Genomic DNA, 15,393 nt, shown 5'->3' with positions numbered 1-15,393 from the left:
TACAAATATCTATAAATAGATATCCCCCTATTGGACAAATTTTAATCAAAGTAAAGAACGACGATTACGATTCAAATGGATGGATCGTAGATCGTCCGATACGATTAATTATCGAACGAATTATCTTTAAAAATAGAAAATTTCCTTTTCGCGTATTTAAAAATGTAATTATTCAAGAGTATATTTTAGAAGATTTATTTTCATATTGAAAAAATGAAAAGTTAAACGAGCCGTCCAGCAGAGTCGAACACATTTTTATCGAAATAACAAATAACGAGTAACTCTTTAACGTGTGTGTGAATAATTTTTTGTACTACTTTTCCTTTATTATGCGCATCATTTTCCTTTAGATAGGTAGTTTAAATGGTAAATAGAGTTAAATTTATCTTCTTTATTGTGTATCGCTAAATTTCAAGCAATTTGTAGAAACATCTCGAATTGAATATACTATTGGTATCATTATAACTTACTTTTTGCGAAAAATTATATGAACTTTGGAGTTCAATTATGTCGTGTTTGCAAATTTTACGACGGACCTATAGATAACTGTTTGCTACGATAGAATTGTAATCGGCGATTCGAAATTGTAAACTCGACGATAACATTGAATAATATCGAGATGTCTGGTGAAAGCAGGATGCTACATATTTGACGAAAAAAATGATCAAAGTTAAAAACATTCTTCTTGCGATGGTGCATAACTTGTAACGAGTTACTTGAAAATTTATTATAAATAGCCAGTACTCGGTAACCATTGGAGGTACTATACGAAACCATTTTCTGTTATTATAAAGAAACTATTATCAGAATATTAAATATTCAACCGTAAAATAAACGACGATCGTAAAGAACACTTTCTTGACAAATAACAATTTAATCCGTATAATGTGTACAGATCTGTAATTTCATCAAATGTTCACTAATATCGATATAAGTATAGAACATGAGAAAAATCGATAAATGATATTGAAAAATAAAATTAAATCGAATAGAATTCGTAATAGAATTCATTCGTTAAAAGTACTACGAGTATAATAATCGATTAAGTAAATCGTACGTTTACAATGTTTAATAACATAACGACTGTATAACTGGTATATTTGTTTTATTATTTGAAGATTAATTGATCAATTTTTCGAACTTACTCGAGTGTACCGAAGCGCGTAATTGAGAAGTAAAATTTTATATTGCGATAAATATGTAATCGTGTCGAGATATTAACTTTCGTAAAATACATAAATGTGGTACGAATGACGGTATCTTCTTTCTATTAAAATTTGACTAGTATTGCACACCGCCTAGGTGCGTTGCTCCTAACACGTAAAGAATTCTTGGTAACGGAACTGGAACGATGTCACTCGGTAAATTACAGTTTTATTCTCTTTAATTAGGAATTTTGTTTTTTATTTTTTTCGTACGAGCCGCCGACAGCTGTATCATAAGATTGTACGTATCGTATCGCTATGTATTATACACATCTACCAAATTTTTTTCTTAAATAGATTATTTATTTTCTATAGTATAAATTATGAGTTTCATAATTACATAGTATCGTTGACCTACTGTTACATTTTGGACATATATATATATATATATATATATATACATAAATGTATATGTATGTATATATATATGTACATACGTATGCAGGTGCTAAAACTGGTAAAAATAAATCTCAGTGAATCATGTAACGAAACTGCGATTCTATTTGATACCCAATTCACGGAGTTACGGATTTAACATTTGCATTGCCGCGCGTCATTTACGGATATTAATATTCCAAGCAATACTAATCGTATAATTAACCACGTAACGATACGCAAAACTGTACAATGTTTCTTACATAATATCAGTTGTTCGCAAAAAAAAAAAAAAAAAAAAAAAAACAAATACCGATTGTAAAGGAGATACATATTTTACGCAATTAATATTAATTTTTTGTTTCTATTTCGAACCATCCAAGTGATACGAACTGGTGAATGTTTATCACTTAAACGAAACATTCCTGTAATTTGTAACGTTTACGCTCGTTGTAATTACCAATGTTTGACAAATTCTAATCGCCGTTTAAAAACTTACTTTCGTCCAATTACGTCGCTTCTTTTCGCACGTAAACACTTTCTACGATTCTCTCGCTCGTTCCGTTGACCCATAGTATCTCCTGTCTCGTTCTCTTTTAACAAATGTTCGTTTAACCTCACCGAACTATACTTATGTACTTAAATGCTTACAAACTGGTTACGAAATATGTACATACGAACCGTTTCGTTGGAAGGAAATTTGGTCAGCGAATCGATCACGGATTATCACGTGGTCTACGATCGAACGATGGCATCTTAATTCGAAGAAAATCTTTATTCTATAAAGGAGCGTGCTTGGAAACGAATCACCGCTGCGGCGAGTGAATCAATTTCGTTCTATTATTACGATCGGCTGACGAGATATAATGGCAAAAGAAGGGAATGAGTCATTTGCCGGCTTGTGACACATACGTATATATGCGAACACAGCTGCGTCTCGTATGCACATGTAGCAATAGCCAAGCGTACGCGACCACGGGGCTCGGATAGTCGATGACAATCACCGTGCTGCCGCGCGAGTCACCGCTGTACCCAACCCGCTTCTTCTTCATCACTCGTCGCTCTGGCGAATGATGCAAATCACGTCCCGGATAAACATTCGTGTACGTACGATGTATGATCAGGCGGGCGCGAGCGAACGTGCGCGCGCGCGCGTTTACATAGGCATATTCAATCGTTTTCTTTTGCATTTTCGTCCGAGTGCTTACGTAACACACGATACAACTGTCCTTAGCAATCAGCCGACTTACACGTTCATTTTAATAAATTACAATAATTTCGATAATTGTGTAACCTTTTCTTTGCCTCGTTCTTAGGTAATTCTATTAACAGTTTTACGAACGAAATTCAATTTTACGACGGATCAACGTTTCGAGTTGTATACCCGAGTGTGTACGTATACGTACAAGATTCGTCGAGGCTGGAAATTGTTGAAAAATTTATTTCAATTAACTTCGATCGTTTGAATGAAAATTGTATATCGATTGGTCCGTGGAAGTACAATCTCTGGTAGAAAGTTGATACAAAATGTTGCAAAAAACAGCCCTATTTTAGGATTCTAAAATGTTATTGCGTGTGATTGAAACCGATCAGAAATACAAGGGAGTTGTGGTTAATTTTATAAGAAGTAACTACAAAATGAAACAAACTTTCATTCATTTTCAAAGACAATGTAAAGAAAAGTGAAAATGTTACATGGAAAATAAATTTCCGATCGAAGAAACAAAGCTGGTGTTGTCGTTTTGATAAAGTCTGCAGAATCCTCAAACGTGTCTTCTATACTCGAAATTGGAAAATATTTCAAGGTACGAATGTATATATCTATGTTTCTGAATTAACATTTTTATAGAGAATGTGCAATTTTTCTACTCCTTTCTCCGACGTATAGCTCCGTATAATGTATAATTGTGGATGTATCTCTTTACGATTTAAACAATCTTCGTTAAAATGTTCATTTGTTCTTCTAAAAACAAATGTTTCCGCATCGTCTTCCGTTTAAAGGCAAGTTTATATATGTATTTAAATATGTGACTCACCACGGAATATTATTTCGGTCCAGTCATCGTCTACTGTCCAATTCGTATCTTCCTTGCACCATTCTAAGTGTTTTCTTTTTCTACATGCCTTTGCGAACAAGAGTTTTGTCTCAACTTTTCGAAACACGAAACCCATTTCTTTTAATCTATTTCTAACTGTACGATCGGAAACATTTGGACTCCATTGTTCATTTAATCGTTTTTAAGTGGGTTTCCTCATATTCTTCACAATTTTACGTAGTTTTCTATCGTCCCATTCGGTAGTTCCATGAGAACGACCACAATTACGATTAGAAACACTGCCTGTTTCATCGTATTTTCTTTTTAATTCACTAATGGTACTTGAAAAGAAAATACGATAAAACATCAAATTCACTAATGGTACTTTGACTGTATCCAATTGTTTCTGCTACCTTCCTTTGTTTATTTCTCTTCTTGGGGAGCTCAATTATTCCTGTTTTTGTATCGTTTGAATATAATTTACGCGATGGCGTGATGTACACTTCTGTTTCGCTTGTTCATTGAATGAAACACTGCTAACTAATTTATGCTCTGGACGTAAGAGCGTTTGTTTACATTTTCACGGATTCGTCTTGTGTTTATACTTGTCTTCTACGATTTAAACATTCATAGAATCAATTATTTCTATCAATAATCGGAAACTTATTTCCAAGACTTTTACCGATTGGAAACTTTTTTCTATGTAGCATTTTGATTTTCCTTTACATTTGCTTTGAAAATAAATGAAAGTTTGCGTTATCTTGTAGTTACTTCTTATAAAACTCACCAAAATTCCTGATCGGTTTTAATTACACGCAATATTTTAAAATACTAAAATACGACAATTTTTCATAAAATTTTGTATTAATGTCTATGATCGGAAACTTTCTACCAGAGGTTGTTTTAATCCACGTCGGTATAATTTTGTGATAATGCAAACTACGTATTCAACGATGAAGTAAATAATTTTTTGCTTTTCTTCGAACGATAGTTTTTAGTTTAATCGGATTCAGTAGAGATTTAGATATAATATGTTAACGATTGAATGTTAAAATATTTTTTACGATAATCTTAGGAAGCGCGTTCCATTTTGACAATTTTTGATGTGTATCTCTTATCGAATATTAACACAGTCAAAATGTTTTAATTTCAAAATAGTTATCATTAAATCGTACTAGATCATCACAAACATATACCATTGTTATCACGAAATTATACATACCCTGATTATTTAGTTCATTCGATTAAACGTGATAAGAAAACAAACAATTGCAATAATATAGGCGATAATTGGATAAATGAACTTTATGTAATTCGTGCACTCGATCTACTTTTAATATTTCGAAAACAGGAATAGAAAAGTTGTTCTTTAATTCCATACTTGTTAATAAATAAGTAGAGACTTGGATCTAGAGTCGACTCAATTACACATGCATCAAAATTATCCGAGAGTCTCCTACGTGTTCTATCGAAGTGAATGAAGTAATTATTTAACCGACAAACTTATCGTCGATCAGAAAATAAACCAAGAGAAGGTTGAGTAGGAAATTTCAATATTATGGACAAGCTCGAAAGACAACACCGTTTCGCTCAATTGTTTTATCAAATCCATCCTCACTGATTTACAATGATTCGCTTGAAAACATCGAGACTCATTCTTCAAAGTGACGGAACAAGTAAACAGAGAAATTTAGTTAAGATAAGCAGCCGACGATATGTCGGATCATTTTCAAGAATAATTACATAAACAAAAGTGATTCTAGAAACTGGGACAAACTGTTGCTCTTTTCTAAGCGAATCGATATCAACGATTGATATCATGGAAAAGATGAACGTCGTAATGGAAACTATCGATATATATGTACAATACATATATAATTCTTCTTTGTGCAATGTTGCAAATACAATGTGCATTCTTCTCATCCTTCTATATATGAAAGTATTAAAGTACGACCATTGGAAACGTAATACTGTATAAAATATTTCGTATTTCGTGTTAGGAAAATTAATTTATTTCAGATAATTTTTAAACATTCTATTATTACAGTCTAAACATTTTCTTACATGCTTCTTCACATTTTTTATTAGATTTTTAACTTGTGTAGCAGTTATATTCGAGTAATTAGTTTTAATTTTGATCTTTCTAACATGATTTGAAAGAAGAGACTGCGAATACTCAAATGGTTTATCAACCTTGGTCGTTTGCATGATTTAAATCAATTTTTTTAAATGCACAGTGCATTCGTAGCTTCTTGATTCAGTGAACTACACGAAAGTTAAAATTGGAGACAAATTGTCCGAGTATAACTACTGTATAATTAAAAAATGTAATGAATCTAAACAAGTTTTTTTTTCTGCAATTTAATTACATCCTCAATTTCTTTGATAAACATTTGGTAAATTCGTTTAACGCGTGTTTTATAGCACATAGGTGACAGTCCCCATTAAAATGTTACCAAACACGTATATAAGTAAGTAAGTAAGTAAGTAAGTAAGTAAGTAAGTAAGTAAGTAAGTAAGTAAGTAAGTAAGTAAGTAAGTAAATGCTGACCGTAGTGATCACTTGCTGGAATAGTCATTTACTAACATAAAATACGAAATACATACCTCGTGAGGCATTACGTTTCCAATAGTCATACCTTAATACATACTTTTTATACATACGTATATAATTATGTATGCGGAATAATGAAAAGAATCGGTATGTGTAAAAAAGTCCACTGCGCTTGCATCGTTGCACCAAATGAATTGTGTCGCGGGAAGATAGTTCTCGATACGGTATGTGAACGACTGTTTTCTCTATCAATTTTTCATATCTTCGCTTAGAAAATGCGCTTTTTACCAGACTTTTAAAAATATACATATATATGTCGCGAAAATAAAATGAATGTGAAGATGACACCGATGATCGAGAGTCTACTGGCACTGTACGAAGAAGAAATGCCGATTCACGGTACAATTCAATATTCAACGACATTGCATCGGTACTGGTTTTGTCATTTGAGTTAATAAACCTCACTTCGTACATAAGAAAGATATCTACAGTTAAATTAAAAAAAAGTATTCGTACAACGCAATACGTTCGGTTTAAACAACAACAACTTTGATTGTAGAAGGTCACTTAGCTATGAGAGGCACATACAAGCAGTTAGAAAATTAACTCAACTTTCAGAAAATATGCATTTCATTATGACTTGAATAAAAATACAACAGACAAATTTCAAATGCCGAATAAAGTAAGGAAATCGACGAAAATAAATATTCATACAGATTTTTATTTATTTGTGAATTGGTGATATTTATAGTAATTAATGTTTTACAGAATATCCGTTGTTATCAATAATCGCTTGCAATCACTCGAGTATAGATTCAATTAAATTATTCATTATTTTTTAATCGTTCTTATTTGAAATTTTACATTTTTGCAAACGATATTTCAATTCTTGCCATGTATTATACATATGCTCAATTGGATTTATTTTTCTGGAACCAGTAATTATCAGAAAGACCTAATTTCTAAGCACTGTTTCTCGAATTTGATCTAGAATATATAAATATTTATATTGATTTATTCAGAACAATAGAATACCAAGATTCCTCTTACATTTTGGTTCTTATTGGTACATTTGGTCAATAGATATCAAATAAATGAATACTTCCACTCTATGAATACTTCTTTTCGCCAATTTCTTTACTTCATTCGGTATTTGAGATTTGTCTACCGTAATTTTATTCAAGTCATAAAAAAGATTCATGTTATCTGAAAGCTGAGTTAATTCGATACGATGTCTACTTGCTAATGTGAATGTCACATGTAGCTAATTAATTTTCCGCAATCGTAATTATTATTGTTCAAATCGAAAGTGTTGCCATATACGAATACTTTTTTTCGATACTTACATATATGTAGGTACATATGAATAAATTCTCGAATTCGTTCGTGTTTAAGATATTGCACTTTGGCCGACGAAAGAATCTTATACAGCATGATTCTTTCGTTAGAAGCTCCGAAAGCAATATGTAGTTGTGGCGCGATCTGCCCGATTGTAATATTGCATTACATTAAAGGCTGATACGACGCAGAGACAGTATCGGCCTTTGACGCACTATAAAGTTACGATCAGGCGAATCGCGGTTTGCTTTTGATACCTCTGGTGAGAAAATCATCCTGTATTTCAAAGATTTTACATCGATCGTCCTGTCCCTCTTGCACTCGCTCTAACGTGGCTAATAGATTTGGGTGTCCATTACAATCGGACGGTACTCGATGAATCTAAAACTTTCATATTTTCCTACTTTAACGATAGAATCAAACCTTTTTGTGTGTATGCGTGTGCGTGCGTGTGTACATGTATACATGTACGTACGTGTGTGTTCCTAACCGCTGACTTGAAGTCCCGTGAGAGGAATGCGAGAAAAGTGGAAGGGGTATATACCTATTCTCATGCACGCGTTCACGTTTCAAACAAAAGTGAATCAGTTTCTGGTCGGTTACAAATTTAAGTATTTATTTTTTTATTATAAAAAATCAAGGTCGTGTTTATTTGTTCGAATGACATTGCATATCTTTTGCTTCATACGTTTATAATTCGTGTCAAGACGTATTCAACGACCTGATGTACCATTACCATCAGACGGCTTGGATTTCAGAAATTTCGGTTTACAGTCTCTGAATCTTTATATTTACACGTATATTGAAATATGGATGCGATTAAAATTGATTCCTACTACTATGGCAGAAACTGTGGTTAAGGCTCAGAAGGTGCGGTTCATGTGGGGATGGGTGCTCGTATCCCTCTTTGCCCCTGTGTCGTTTCACGAGACTTCAAGTCAGCGGTGAGGAATACATACATATGTACATCGTATCATATTTTTGTTTCTAAGAGTATCGCAAGATTCCAACGAAACGAGCCTCGAGTATTGTGAATTATACTCATAAGTATTCGTGAACATATTAAGATCGATCCTGTAATCGACTAAGTGCGTAACAAAAGGGCACTGTAGGGTTTCCCAAAAAGTCTTTATTCGACTCTGACAAAGCTTCGATAACTGATCTCTAACACGCTTTACTCAATTTCCAATTCCAAGTGACTTCGATCGGTGCTTCTCTCGCGCACTATATACCCGGTTAGTCCGCAAGAAGCCATTCATTAGTGAAAAAAATAAAACAAAAAAATTTATTGGATACGGTTAAGCAATATATGGTTTATTGTTTGGAAAATTTACAAAGTCGAATTGCCTTGCCAACGGTTTATCCTTAAAGTGAAATACGTTTCATGGAGGATAGAATTAGAGAAAGTCTAGGCTGACATAAAGTGGTCCTTTGACAACACAAAGACCGTACTCTATTATGTGATAATTATATGTAATGTCCTCGTGGTGTCGACGAACTTCCAACTCTCGAATTACAAATGACATTACGATTGCGTCAATGGCTCAAAATCTTTGATTCCACGAGAACCCAACAATTGCATTTACAGCCTATATATTGTTAATATCGTTCGTTATTTCTAAGTAACGACGATGTAAATAACACAATTTTGTAGTATAACGATTATACTACGGTATGCTACAATATTATTATACCGTAGTATAATAATAAATACAATGTATATTTTATCTATTAAATGATTGAGTTACCAATTTTGTCCTAGTTAATTCAACATCGCTTCTTCAAATAGTATGTCTTTTTAGACATTGAATAAAGTTGTTCTTTATATTTTTCTATTACATTATTCTACTGCATAGTTAATGATAACAGTTGAGAAGAAATTGATTTTTAAGATTCAAAGTAATGAATTATTTCTACCGACGTATTTAATTATTTACAAATTCAGAAAGGAAACATTTGTTCAATCTTGAGTAACCCTCCGCCATAATCAACTTATAATACCTATTACATAATAAACTTTAACAATATTCTACAGATTAATAATTATTATCATTATTGTTACACGTGTGTTATACAGACACCTAAATTGGGATTTTTTTTAGAAAAAGAGAATTTACAGGGTGGTATATAATTATTTCGGATCATAACTCCGTTATCAGTGCAATTAAAGCACACAGTGTCAAAGGAAGAATATAAATAATTCAAAGAATACTTTTAACGCTAGGTGGCAACGTTATGAACATTTTTTTGCCCTTCACTTGAGTATCTAAATATCTTGGCGAGCCCTGTAGTTCGATTCAAGCCCCTTGACTATTATCTATAGTGTAATTTAAAAGATAAGATACATTCAAATTCTATAAACTCTATGGAGGTACTAAAGAACGGACAAGATTACAACCTGCAAAGATAATTAGAAATTTGGAGATTATTTATAACTTCAATTATGAAAACAATCAAAAAGGATTGTACAAAGTATGTACAGTGTAACGGAGAAGCGTTTGAGCATCTTCTTTAATAAAGATAATCGAACAATGTTTAAAATATCTCTTTAGCTAATCACTTTTCGATCACTTTAATCCAATACATTTTCATTACGATTTACCACAATATTTTTTTACTACGAGTTACTCCAATATTCTTTTATTATTTATAACGCAGCTATCGCTTGAAATAGTTGCGCAGATCGCGTTGTATGTACACAGAAACGTTTGATACACATCAAAACGCTTTCACCGGGTCAAGGTTCTGGGATAAATGCCACGATATTTCTCCAAAAAGAATCCTTACACCTTCACTCCAATTCATAATCGGATCCTTTTTGAACGATAAAATATATGTACATTCTTGGAAACGACGTAACATCGGGTCACTCTCTATTTTCGCGTAATATTTACTACATTTTCAAATAACCGGTTCTTTGAGACTTGATAGCCACTTGCATATGTATTTACATAAATGCTTTTCAATCATTACTTAGCCCTCGCTTAACGTCTAAATTATCCCGACATATGTCTGTATTCAAACCTTAGGAAAGCTACCAATTTTACGAAAGGCAAATGAACTGTATGTTTTTTTAGTGTTTTTAAAAACAGACTGTCGCTGGTAGTCACAAAATAATAGTAAACTGTAACGATAGTAATATTGATAATAACAATATGAGAATATCAATATTATTGTCGAAAACCGTAAAATATTATGGATACTTCGTTCGATAAGGTAAACGATAAAGTGGAATTTTCCCAACTATCTATAATCGCGTTGCAAACATTCGTGTCATAAAGCACGAAGACAATCAACTTCTTTTGGTCGTTTAAACAAGAAGACAAATTTATTAATAAAACGAATCGACTATTATATTTTCTCTATGAACGACCTACTCTCGGTTATTAATATTCGTAGCAATATATAGTTGGTTCAACGAGACGAGATACCGTATACGACGATTGCACGTGATGAACGCGTGATCAGATCAGGGCCGATTTCACAATACCTAGATTCAATGATTATGTAAAACATTTTTTCTAAACTTCATTGTTATTTTTTTGTAATTTAAATTATTCGACTAACGATTAAATGACTTGTACAACCAACAGCACACATAATAAAGAAACTATGTTTTCGAACAATCGTTTCTTAAAGACATACAAGATAAATATAGGATAATAATTAAATAAATGAAATAAGTTGGACGAAATCATTTTTTATTATTCAAAGTTTATCTTGAATCACTGTTTAAACTCCTACTACTACTGTTACTATGACCGCGACCATCGACCGAACAATGTTCGATTTATTTAAAAATGATCGAACTGTTCTAATAAACCGAGCAATTTGAGAGAAATCGAACGGTTCGAATTGAGCCAGCTCGAAAGAAGACACGCAGTGTGAATTCCGAAATTTCATCCAAATCGTTCGGTTTATTCTAACCAGAGAAAAAAAAACCCTCTGTAACTGAGCGAGAGTCGTTCCTGGAGCTGAAGAAAATAGACCAATAACTACAGACCATTTAACTGATCGTGTAGGCGTTAATGTAAACATTGGTATCTCGTCTCTTTCGATGGACTATAAAGAGACTGTTCAAATTAGACGCGGTACAGATACGTGACTCATGAATGATGAGAGATACAGAGTGTGCGGTGTGTCGAATGCACACGACGATAAACAAACACAAAACAGAGAGAGAGAGAGAGAGCTAGGAAAAACGTGAAGCACGAGTGTAAATGATTAATAAAAAATTAAACCTCGACGGTACGTTTTGTACCCAGTATTTAAAGACTATGCTTGAAACTATATCGAAGAGTAATTTATTTGTATTAAAGACGTTTCTATTTTTTTTTTCTTCTTTTTTTTTAGGCAATCGGACAAATTTTCACTTAGACTCGCAATGAATAATTAACCGTTGCATGAAATTCGATTCGTAACTCGTGTATGCTTACTAATTTCGTACAATTTGGGAACTCCGTTGTATGGTTGACTTATTTTGTTAAACCATTACCGTAAGAAACGGCAAACGTGTCAATTTAGCCGCATCCAAACAAAGAATTATCAAAGAGCTCCGGAGATGGAAAGTTTATATTATATCAAAGATATCCAAACTGAGCTCGGGAACTTAGGTTCCTTCCCCTACTTTGTTCCATTGCCTGTAAAAATTAATTTATCGTGTTTTGTGTTACAAGCGGAACGCGTCCCTCTCAAAAAAAAAGAAAGAAAAAGAAATGGGTCTTGTTTTTAAGCAACGCTTCGCGGAAGTCCTGTATTATGTAAACAGGTGGCTAACGACTTCAGAACAACGAACGAGCGCCAATCGAAACTCACTCTTTCGTTGTCAAACAAACAGAAAATGTCTAGAGCAGAATTTATCAAGCTTTCTCTGTTCACGGAGCTGATAGTGTCTCGGATAATTTTTGATCCTTTTTTAATGCGGTAAACGAGTTGTTCGATAGATGAACGATACAAGTAAAGCGGGGAATATTTGTTCCTATTATTTTGCAATGAAAAATCAAAATAATATTTCTTTAATATCAACACGATCCGTTCGATATGTATCAATAAGCATTTCCATTGTATATATTTCGTATTCGCATATAAACTTGAATGAACTTCTGCAACAAAAATTATATACGAAATGTATCCTAGAGTCTTTACATTTCTTTTATTTACGGTAAAATATTATTTTTAACCCTAGACTAATTTTTGTTTCTCCTTGCGATACATTGTATTTATATTCACAAATAAAAAACATAAAAAGCTAGTGAATGAATTACTCGTCTAATTGTAAGTCAAGGACTTATTGTAGTCGCTATCTATTCATTGCATTAAAATAAATCCTATTCATCGTTGTCACGACTTCATCGTCAACATTTTTTATCTATCAACGACATTTATCTAATTTGTCTATACGAGTTCGGTTTATTACTTGCGATCGTTGACGGTGATCAATGTAACTTTTTTTCCATCGTTTACTATCAATACTGGATTATACTACGCGAAACGAGAGTTTCGTTTAGTATCCTATTTCGCTTGAAATAATCTTAATGCATTTCAAAATATCGACCGTTATTATCAATATAAAGTTGACATCGTTACAACGAATTACGTGTCAATTTTGCATTGCCTCGGCTAATGCAACATTCATTCTTTGCATTAACCTTTTGAGTTATATAATTTCTAAATATTAGATAAATATAATCCACTTTTTCCAAACTTGTACTATATTAAGAACAAGTTCGTTATTATACTCCTTTACATTTCGTATTACTGATATTTTTTCATGAACCTTTTGTCTCTATTAATGTTTATATATAAATTTGGTCTATACCTACTTATCAGGCAATGTCGATACAGTTTGGAGAAAACTTCGGCGACACATGGTATACGAAATGTGAAAAGTAAGCACTTAACAGACATTTAGCTGAGAAACGTGAGTTAAGGTATCAGGTTTCGGTCATTCGTGTGCAAGATTTACGATGGAGAAAAGCTCGAATTTTGCCCTACAGATTTGTCCTTCTCCTCATTGTTGTTACTAGATTGCATCGTAGACATTGTCCAGATGATTTGTAAAAAGGAAGTGAATAGAGAGAAAGCTAAACAACAGGCACACCAGTGGAACGAATCCTATGGTACCTTTCTGACCGTGTCCCATCATAAATCTTGCTCACAAACGATCGAAACTTTGTCAAAAAATAAGAGACATGGTACGAGAGGAGAAATAATTGGGTATCTACATGGTTTATACTAAAGTATGTTTAGTTGAGTAGTTAATTATTATCCTATATTTATCTTGTATGTCTTTAAGAAATGATTGTTCGAAAACATAGTTTCTTTATTATGTGTGCTGTTGGTTGTACAAGTCATTTAATCGTTAGTCGAATAATTTAAATTACAAAAAAATAACAATGAAGTTTAGTACAAGATTGTAATAGACTACAAATTTCATGTATTTATGACATATGTATGTAAATATGAAAGTGGTAAAAATTCGAATGGAATCTTGTAGACGACTTGTTAGCTCTTAATATATGTATATAAATATTTTAAGTAAGGTGTTATAATAAGTGTTTTATGACAATTTATTTTTATAGAAAAAAACACATACTAATATTATATAGAATTGAACCATAATTGATGCAGAGCCGAAAAATAATATATTATATAAAATGAGTTAGAACCCATATGTCCATAATAGTTGTAACATTTTTTCGGTTCTCGTAATTGTTTCAAGAACCAAAACCGATATTATAACTATAATCAACCAATGATTTAGGAGAGGCCAGTTCTCGCAGACACTTGGTAGAAAAAGAATAAATGTACGTTAAATGAATCGTTTAAAACGTTTACGTATCTTACATCGTCCAGTCATCGTCATCGCGTATCAACTTACATTCAGATGTTATTCGAAGCCGTCGAATAAAGTTACAGTTACAGTTGAAACCTTCGTTCGATGGTACAGTTAATCTTTCGAATTAATTAATAACTCGATACGTAAAGTTAACTGAGATTTTTCGAATCTTCGAGTAACGAATAAAGTTGAAATAATTTTACATTCGATTCGTTACTTTGTTAAAATTTTGCTCATTTCTACCGTCGACCCGAGCAATCGATCAGTGTACAAACAAAAGAACGTTCTTTGTTACCCACCGTATCGAATTTCGTCCTGTAATGTTTGTGTAATATTGTCTATCAAAAATAAATCTAAATATCATAACATTCGAATTGTTTTTAATTACGTACAAAAGGTAACACTTTCGAATTCCGCAAGTATTTACATGCACTTTCGAACGAAATTACGTTTGGACTCGGACTTAACAGGAAACTTCGTCAATCCATTGACAATACTTTCATCGAAATATAATAATATTCGTCATTGTTGTATCCTATTCACTTTCGTCTTTGAGTGCCCCGTTCAAATTCGATCTGCTCCAAAAATAAATTTTTCGACTTGACCACGAATTTCAAGCATTCGATAGACCGATCTATCGCATTAAAATCAAAGATTATTGTAATATTTAACTGTTAACATTGGTCACGCATTATTATATTTCGATGAAAGTATTATCGTTGAATTGACGAAGTTTCCTGTTAAGTCTAGGTTCAAATTCGATCTGCTCCGAAAACAAAATTTTCAACCTGACCGCGAATTTCAAGCATTCGATGGACCGATTAAAATCGCATTAAAATCGAAGATTATTGTAATATGTAACTGTTTACATTGGTAGCGGATAATGAATAGAAGAATGAGCGAGGGTACAGAGAAAGGAAATAATCCTTTCATTTTTCGTACGGAAATTCATTCGAGACACTCCCATAAGCGATTTGAAATTCGCGAAGGTCACGATCTTGTCCAGATCGAGTAACGCGTATTGAAAACGTTATCACCGTTCCTATG

At 32.8% G+C, this 15,393-nt stretch overlaps 1 protein-coding gene and 1 long non-coding RNA gene across 4 annotated transcripts in view; both read right to left on the bottom strand.

Annotated features, from left to right (window-relative positions):
• Positions 1-15,393, bottom strand: part of Cnc (NFE2 like bZIP transcription factor cap-n-collar) — a 247,305-nt gene that overhangs the window by 22,713 nt on the left and 209,199 nt on the right. The gene's annotated exons all lie outside the window — the stretch shown is intronic.
• On the bottom strand, positions 1,653-2,946 carry LOC143143517 (uncharacterized). The gene is made up of 3 exons (XR_012991173.1): positions 2,262-2,946; positions 2,080-2,173; positions 1,653-2,005 (listed from the first exon to the last, which is right to left on the bottom strand). It is a non-coding gene; the product is annotated as an uncharacterized LOC143143517 (long non-coding RNA).

The sequence above is a fragment of the Ptiloglossa arizonensis genome, chromosome 2 (assembly GCF_051014685.1).
Source record: "Ptiloglossa arizonensis isolate GNS036 chromosome 2, iyPtiAriz1_principal, whole genome shotgun sequence".
NCBI classification, from domain to species: Eukaryota; Metazoa; Arthropoda; class Insecta; order Hymenoptera; family Colletidae; genus Ptiloglossa; species Ptiloglossa arizonensis.
This window is presented reverse-complemented; position numbering and strand designations above follow the sequence as displayed.